The sequence below is a fragment of the Capsicum annuum genome, chromosome 5 (genome assembly GCF_002878395.1).
Source record: "Capsicum annuum cultivar UCD-10X-F1 chromosome 5, UCD10Xv1.1, whole genome shotgun sequence".
NCBI lineage: Eukaryota > Viridiplantae > Streptophyta > Magnoliopsida > Solanales > Solanaceae > Capsicum > Capsicum annuum.
This window is the reverse complement of record NC_061115.1, coordinates 22,239,070-22,248,162: the sequence shown is the minus strand read 5'-3', so window position 1 is coordinate 22,248,162 and position 9,093 is coordinate 22,239,070.

The following is a 9,093-nucleotide window of genomic DNA, read 5'->3' as shown; positions in this document are numbered from 1 at the left end:
TCAAGGATTACAACACGAGTCTTCACTGCCATCGAGGTAAAGCTAACATGGCTGTTGATGCTCAAAGCAGGTTATCTATAAGAAGTCTAGCTCATGTGTATAAGGAGAAACGGGAGTTGGTGAAGGACATTCACCATTTATCTAACCTTGGAGTTCGACTATTGGACTCCAAGAATGGTGAAGTATTTGTGCAGGAAGTGGTACAGTCATCTCTTGGTACTGAGATCAAGGAGAAGCAGATGTTAGATCTTATCTTGATAAAAATCAAGGGTGATGTAGGTGGGAAGAAGGTGATGACTTTTGATATTAGTGGTGATGGTACCTTGAAGTATCAAGGAAGATTAGGCGTTCCTGATGTAGATACTTTGCGAGAGAGGATCTTGGCTGAGGCTCATGAGTCACATAACTTACGCTATATTGTTATCCTGGTTTGACAAAAATATATCATAACCTTAAGGAGATGTATTGGTGGAATAATATTAAGAGAGATGTGGCTAATTTTGTTGGCAAGTGCATAATGTGACAACAAGTAAAGTTTGAGCACCTGAGGCCAGGAGGACTGTGTCAAGAAATTAAGCTACCTAAATAGAAGTGGGAGGTAATCAACATGGATTTTATTACCGGTCTTTCTCGGTCTCAGAACTAATTTGATTCAATTTGGTTCATCGTGGATCGAATGATAAATTCAGCTTATTTTTGGCCAGTTAGAACTAACTTCTCGACTGAGGATTATACAAAGTTGTACCTCCAAGTGATTTTGAAGTTGCATGGGTACTTGTTTCTATCATCTTCGATCGTGTTATGCATTTTTTATCTTACTTTTGATGGTCATTTCAGAAAGGGTTGACGAATAAGGTGAGTTTGAGTACTATTTTTTACCCGCAGATGGATGGGCAAACAGAAAAGACTATTCAAACATCGGAAGATATGTTTTGTGTGTGTGTGATTGACTATGTTGGTAGTTGGATTGAGCATTTTCCCCTTGTGGAGTTTTCTTAATATAATAGCTACCACTCCAGCATTGATATGTCTCAGTTTGAGGCCTTGTACGATAGGAGCTGTAGGTATCTGATTGGGTGGTTCGACGTTGGTTAGGCGGATATATTTGGCCCAGACATGGTTCACCAACCTATGAAGAAGGTGAAAGTGATTCGAAATAGGCTTAAGGCTTCCCAAAGTCGCTAAAAGTCCTATGCGGATATTAGGCAAAAGCATTTGGGGTTTGAGATGAGAGATAGGGTGTTCCTAAAGGTGTCTCCCATGAAGGGAGTGATGTGGTTTGGGAAGAAGAAGAAGCTCAGTCCCCGATATATGGGTCCTTATGTGATAATGATAAGGGTTGAAAATGTGGCTTGTGAGTTGGAATTGCTTTCTAGTTTGAGCACCATTCACCTGGTATTCCATATTTCGATGTTGAGGAAGTGCATTACTGATCCGTCGCAAGTTATGCATATCAAGAATATTGGTATCTCAGATTTTCTATCTTATATAAGATCCTATTTGAGATCTTGGATCGTCAGATTCATCGATAGCGGACCAAGGATGTGGCCTCGATAAAGGTTCTATAGAGGAATCACAAGGAACCACAAGGTGGAAGAGGCTACATGGAAAGCGGAAGAGGATATGAAGCCCAAGTATCCGTTCCTATTTTCTGCTTCAAAAATTCATGCGGAAGGTATGTGTTCTTCATAGCATCTTTTTCTTCTAACTAAGTTAAAGAAAAAATTAATATGCGTGCATCTTTGTTTTTTGTCTTGCAGGTAAGAGTAGAGACGTGTAGGGACGTAAATCATGCTTGTACTGTCTTGTTCCATCATTCAGGGATGAATGATCCAAGTGGGGGATAATTGAAACACTTTGAGTTTGACCCTTAGAAATTTCCTGGGTTTTGAACTCTCTGGCCATCATACGACTCAAGCTTACTAGTCGTATGATGTGGGTACAACTTAGTAGCCCAAGTCGTATGATAATCAGGGTATGGTAGGTCATTCACTATCCAAGGTACGACTAGGCTCCATATAAGTTGTATAAATATGGTACGAGAAAAGTAGGGCAAGTCATATGATTAACAGCTCAATCCCTTGAGATACTGTCTAGGGTATGATTTAGGGGTACTACTCGTATGATCAGTACGAGTGAGGTACCCAAACCATACCCACCTGCGTTCATTTTTTTGTTTTTAAGCTAAGGGTATTTTGGATATTTTCCCTCTTAACTTCTTTGGACCCCAAGACTTAAAACACTATTGGGACTTCATTTACCCTATTATTCGCAATCAAAAACACTCTCAAATCTCTTTCAAGTTCTTGGTTCAAAAAGGCTAGGGTTTTCTTCAAGTCAAGCAATTAAGACTCTAAAGGGTGGTTTCTCTCCGTTTTCTTTGTTATCAAACGCATATTACTCCTCCCTCATTGTTAGTTCAAATAAAAATCATGCTTTCATGGAATGTTTTCATGGTTTTATTGTTGTATTGTTTGGGTTTTGAAATATTTGTTGGGGGTTTTTGTTACTAATGGTTGGATAATGTTTTCTCATGGTTTACTTATAGTTTTTCATGTTATATTTATGGTTTGGACTTGTGATTGCATGGGAATGGTCAATTGGTACTTGGTTTTGGTATTGAAAATCTTATGCCCTCAACATGTTTGTTAAAATGCTTATATGAATGTTCTTATCACATAGTTTGAATATTATTGAAACTATTGCATTGTATAATATGGTAATGAAACTTAAATTGGTTTGGTTGGTTTTAAATAGATTTGAAAGGCCTTGGTGGCCATTATAATGGTTAATTAGGAATTTTGGAGTCATATTGGTTTAATGGCTTTGGTATGGCATAAATGGATAAACTTTGAAAATCTAGTGTTGGTATGACGATACCGACGATTAATGCCTCATAAATAAAACTCCTTGGTAATTATTTGGTTGTGTGTGAATGGTTTTAATATGGGCTTAAACAGGGATGTGTTAGTAAAATCGTGAAAGGAGGCAGTCCCGGGGGAACTAAAATAAGAAATTCATATTTGTCGATATGAGGTTTGGTCATAGTGACCATGTGTATGATGTCACACTTATATTTTTGAGATGTACTAGTCATCTCAGGGTTTTTTTTGGTTTGTGTGGCTAACACGCGTCGGGTCCCTTTCAGCAAGGGGAGATGAACCCATATAGCCCATGAGTGGTTTTAGGACGATCAAGTTACACAATCCCAGGTTAAAGGTTTTAAATGCATAATAAACCGGTTCCCTTTCCCGACTGATATATATATATATACATATATATATGTATGAATGTAATTGCATTTGGATATCTGCTTGGTTTTAAATGTTGGCATTATTTTATCCTTACTCCTGAGTACATGCTAGCATTTATCCACTAACCCGTCTTCAGGTGTTGTATCTCTATACGATGCAGGAACCGGACATACTACTCCTCCTGCTCATTGATTGGACTTGGAGACAACTTGTGTTAGATTGAAGTGGTATGCATCCACACTCTGAAAGGTTCCATTTCATGTTATGGATTTCTCTACATACTTTTGTTATTACTTGGACACTGGTTTTGGCTATAGTCGGGGGCATGTCCTGACCGAATATTATTTTACTTTTGGATAAAGGCTTTGTGTGATTACTATGGGCATAGACGGTGTCGGTATTGGTGTCAGCCTTGGCATTGGTATTGGTATTGAGGCTAACACCGTTTGGATGTATTTGATTTATGATTGTTCCATTCTGTCTTGTTTTATATATATTTGAAATTCATCCGACATAAGGTGTAGGGCGGTAATGGTTAGGGGTGGTCTCCGGTCCCCGATGGGGCTTGAGGTACCCGACACTACTAGGCCCTAGTTCGGGTCGTGTCATTGAGATTAGTTTAAAAGGAATGAAATTGAATTTGAAAAACTTAAAACTATCTTTATAGATTTGAAAAATTAGAATGAAATTGAAATTGAAGTCGTTTTTCGATGAATTTTGTTAGAGATAGAAATGAAGAAGATTAGTTGGGTTGTGTTTTTTGGCGAGGTGGAAGGAGATGAGTAGTGGTCAACTAGTTGTTGTTATTTTTCCGGCAGGAGTCGACTGAAATAAAAGTTATTGTTATTTTTCGGTGGAACTTTGTTGGAATCAACTCAAAATGGTCGATTTTTGTTGACTAGTGAACTTTTGGGTATTTAGTCGTTGATTTGGTTTTAGAGAGTTTGGGTTGGTTTGATCGGCTTTATCAGGTGGGGTTGAATTTTTGGTAATCAATTTATGATATTTTTTTATGGGGGTTGGGCTTAATCGTCGGTTTTAGGTGAGTTTGGGTGGAGAAATAGTGGTGTTTGATCGGTAGAAATGGCATTTTCTAGCAAAATTATGCCGCAATATTCATTTTCAGTGATTCCACTAAATACCCAAAATTGTACAATGGATTCAAAGAAAATGATCCATTTCCACATTTTTTATTTCAATGGAAGACATTGCTAAATACCTAAATCTTAGGAGAAAGAGATAAATGGGGCAAAAAAAAGTCTTTTTTGGGAGAAAAAATACATTGGTCTTTGTAATTTCACTATTACATATGACTAAGGATAACGAAGGAGGGAGTACTGAGTAGGATTTTACACCATATTTAAAAAATATCTGCTTCAACTCTGCTTATGCTCATATCTGCTTATCTTCTTTAATTAAATTGTATTTTTGCTTGTTATATTACCTCTCTACTTGTCTGTTATTACTTCTATATATTATTGGTATCAGAGCCTGAAGATTCTAGGAGCCTTTATTATATATGGTGTCAGACAATATTTCTAGAACTCAAAAAACAACCTAGACCCTACAAAAATTGAATAATAATAGATTCAAAATACTATTGGTATATTAAAAACCTAAAGAAAGAATATACAAATTTATATAACATTTTAATAGAACAAAGACAGTTATACATTAGTTTACTCAAAGTTTTGCCAGATCCAAGCGAAGAGGTTTATCAAGAACTACTACCAGTAGATAATAGATTATCTGAAGTACAGCCAAAATACTCTACTATACAGACGAACTAAGGGTAGAAGAAATTTTGAGACGAAAGAACACTATTTATCTAGCTTAATGAGAAGACCTCGTAGAATTACTAAGTCTTATAGAGAGATTAAAGAAAAATTAAATAGTTTATATTTGGAATATAAGAGACTTAATAGTACAAAGGAAGACCCTCTAAGCTCGATCTGGTGGGCTCCACCGTCGCATGGTCATGTCTCCTCTTTAATTCCCATCCGTCTATTTTTTTCTTATTTATTCATCTATATTTGTATATTTTGTTGTAATATTTTCATTACGTGTTGTATTCTTTATCCCATTGACCATTTTGTGTCTGGGTTTTGTAACCTTTATTAGTTTTATGTTGGGTAGATGATGACGTTCCTTCTTCTTGTGTCTGGGTACCTGTTGTCTTGAAACTAGCTGGGAGAATTCTCCCTATACTTTTTGGCAAAGTGTCAGCCATTAACGAATTTGATAAGTCTTTACCAGTTACCGTTCGAACTGGACTAGCTGTATCTTTACCCGATACAGTAGGTTTCTCTGCATTCATTGGGGAATGCACACCCGTCTTATCCATTTTAAAAGGAAATGGAGAACTCCTTGGAACCACTTGTCGGGTTCCATAGGTATGCTGAGTCTGCTGGGATAATTCAAAATGAAGAATTTTAATACGATCTTGTAGAATATCTATATGTTCTGTCATTTGTCTTTTTTCATTTATAAGGTTCTCATTATCTTACCTTAAAGTCTCGTTTGCATGATTTAATCTTTGAAAGGCCTCGATGATTGCAGAATAATGATCATAAAATATAATTTTGTCTGTGTTTTTTTTTATATTGTATTGGGGAACTCCTGTCATATTTGGTCTTAAAGCTGGAGTAATTTAATAATTTGACCCCAAGCTTCCTTGGGCATAGTCTAATGCTTCTGTGAGGTCATTGAAGCCTTAATAAAGAGGTGTTGTATAATTTTTTATAGAGTCCATCACCTCCATTACTCCCTGTGTCTGTCCCCTAACAACAACATAAAATCTAAATTTGTTAGTAGTATTTTTCTCAGTAAAATAATAACTTAAAGCATTTAAAACTGAAATGAAATGGCCATTGTCTCTAGGAGTCTTATTGTAAGATATCCATAGATTGTTGATCAGGCATATCTTCTGTTTATCTACTCGCACGTCTGGTCTGAGCTTAAAGGTTAGGTTGGAGGGCTCATAACTGATTAGGTTGTGAGGCCAAAAAATCATCCGCTCTAGCTTTGGATATTCCAATATTATAAGTGGTTTGTAATGAGTATCGCTCATTAACATCCTTAGATATCTTGAGAGGAAGAGGCTTCAGCCTTACCTTTCCCCTTACCTGTATACATACTGAAACAAAAATTGCTAGTCATGTTTTATTATAAGTCGGCTAAGTTGATCTGCTAAGTTATTATTCTTTCCTTTAATATGTTTGAACACAATATTATTGTAATACCCCGAACTTTCTTTAAGTCGAGTTTTATTCTTAAGAAGAGTAAGGGTTGACTTCCTAGGTGATAAATATTTTAAACCATGTAGAATTTCCCTAATATCGACTTTTTGTCATGTGGAGAATTGAATAAGCTTTCTGTCGATACCAAATTCGTCTAAATCCGATGTCGGAGTAAAAAGTTATGGACGTTTTACAAAAAACTGTCTGAACTGCCCAGGTACGATGGGAAGGCCGACCCAAGAAGTTCAAGAATCCTTTTCAAAATTACAAAGTTTATGTATTTATGAAATTTCATGATTTATGTGTATTAAAGTTCATGATTATGTGTTGTTGAGTTTTAATTCATGATTTAGACTACAGGTAGTAAAAATTGATTCTAGCATGTGATTAATTGTGTGATGTTCAGGATAAACCCTCTTCAAGTTGCATGTTGGCTGATGAAATCATGATACTTGAGTGTAGTATTTTTGTATAACTAAAGCATGTTTCCCATATGTTTGACAAAATGCTTATGTAAAGGAAATAAAGTCAATATAGAATGGTTAGCAAGAAATCCCCAATTATGTATAAGTCCATGTAAGCCAAGTGCTTGTTGAAAAGCCTTATTGAATGATTTATGATATGTTGTATGCACTTCCTATACCATTACATGTTCATGATATTCAAGTGATTGGCGAGATGTCGCATTGATTATGTTGTGGATGATAGCCTATTGTTATGTCATGTACGAGTTGTCCCGTTTTATGATATTTATATTATCGAGTCCTGGGGATATCTAATACCCAAAATTTAGCTGCTTGTCTAGAGCTGAGTCAGTCTCAAGATGATCTCAGTCGTGCTCTGCTCAGTAGAATTCAGACGGTTACAGAACTTGAAGAAATTTAGTGATCTCAGTATAAGTGCAATCCAGTCTCAGTATCAGTCTAATCCAATTCAATATTCACTTTTGGTTCAATAGTATTCAGTAGTATTTAGTATTCAGTTCAGGCTTCAGTGAAACTCAGTAAGCTAATAAGAATTCAGTAGCATTTAGCCAGATAGTAGAATCCAAGTGGCATTCCATCAGATAATGGAACCAAGTGAACTCAGTCAGACCAGTCAAGAAATATGAACAGTATCAGATTCAGCTCAGTCTAAGTTCAGTTAAGAATCAGTTCAGAGTCCTTCAGTTAGGAGTAAGAACTAGCACCGAGCGAGTGCAGGGATGACGGTTTCCCTGTTAAAGAGGTAGAGTCGTAGTAACAGTCCCTGAACTTCAGAACTACGTAGCCAACGTAGGACCAAGAGTCACCCGTTCGATTAAGGCTTGACTTTCATACTGTCTTAGGCTTGAATTCCTGTTCAGGGTCACCCGTTAGAGAGGCTTGACCATAGTAGAGGTCTTTACCCGTGGCACGGTATTGACACCCTTCAACCTGGGGTTACAGGTTGGACCCCATTAGTTCAGATTTAGGGCATGTCGGTTAAGTGAGAACTCCTACAGTTACAGTTTAGTCATATTCATCACAGTAGCACTCAAAAATTAGGACTGTCAGATACGGTCATTCAGCTTAGTGAGGAACTTAGATAGTTCCATAGATTCATAGACCACTCGCTAGATAGGCCTAGTCTCACATAAAGTTAATCAGTATCAGTACTAATAGATCTAGAGATCACCTGTTAGATAGGCCTAATCTCAAACTCAGTCCATCATTTCTATTATTACAAGATTCAGAGATCTTCCGCTAAATAGGTCTGATCTCAGATACAATCATTCCTTATCATTATTACTAGATTTGAAGATCATCCGCTAGATAGGTTTAATCTCAATTTCAATCAGTCGATATTAGTAAGCTTAGAGTTTAGTTATCAGTAGACTCAGTTATTCAGACTCTCAGTGTTAGTAAACGCAGATATCAGTATTAGTAAACTCAGTTGTTAGAAGTTCAAGTATTCAAAAGGTAGTATTCAGTCCATACATGTATCCTCATTTAGTACTCTCATGTTATTCAGTTAAGTTATGTTTATGCATAAGCCCTTGTATTTAGCCTTACCTCATCTAGCATACCAGTACATTCAAAGTACTAATGCATACTTTCCTGCGCTATGGTGTCTTATACCATAGGTTCAAATGTACGGGATCCAGAGCACCCTTAGCAATCCAAGCTCAGCCAGCAGCAGTTGACTTAGCAATGAGTCCTCATCATTCGAGGATGATCCATATTTTTTTATGGCATTAGACTCAGTTTATTTTCAGTAGACGGAGTTAGTTAGGTACATGTCCCATCAACTCCACAGTTCAGACAGTTTAGAGGCTTTTCGGACAGATGTATCAGTATTCAGTTTTCAATTTTTAGTATTTTAGACATTTTTAATCTTATGGCAAATTTCCTCCAGTTTTTCACATTTATTTTAGTATACTATGCAGTGCTCAGTTACAGGTACCAGCAAAGGGCTAGCTTGTGGTCCTTCGGGATCATGAGCACCGTGTGACATTTCGATTCCAGAAAATCAAGGCATTACAATTATAGATTGATGTGGCATCTAAAAAATTTAACCACCTTCTTCTACTACTATTCTTTTTTTTTTATTTTTGATAGAATTTTACTATGGCTTCGCAA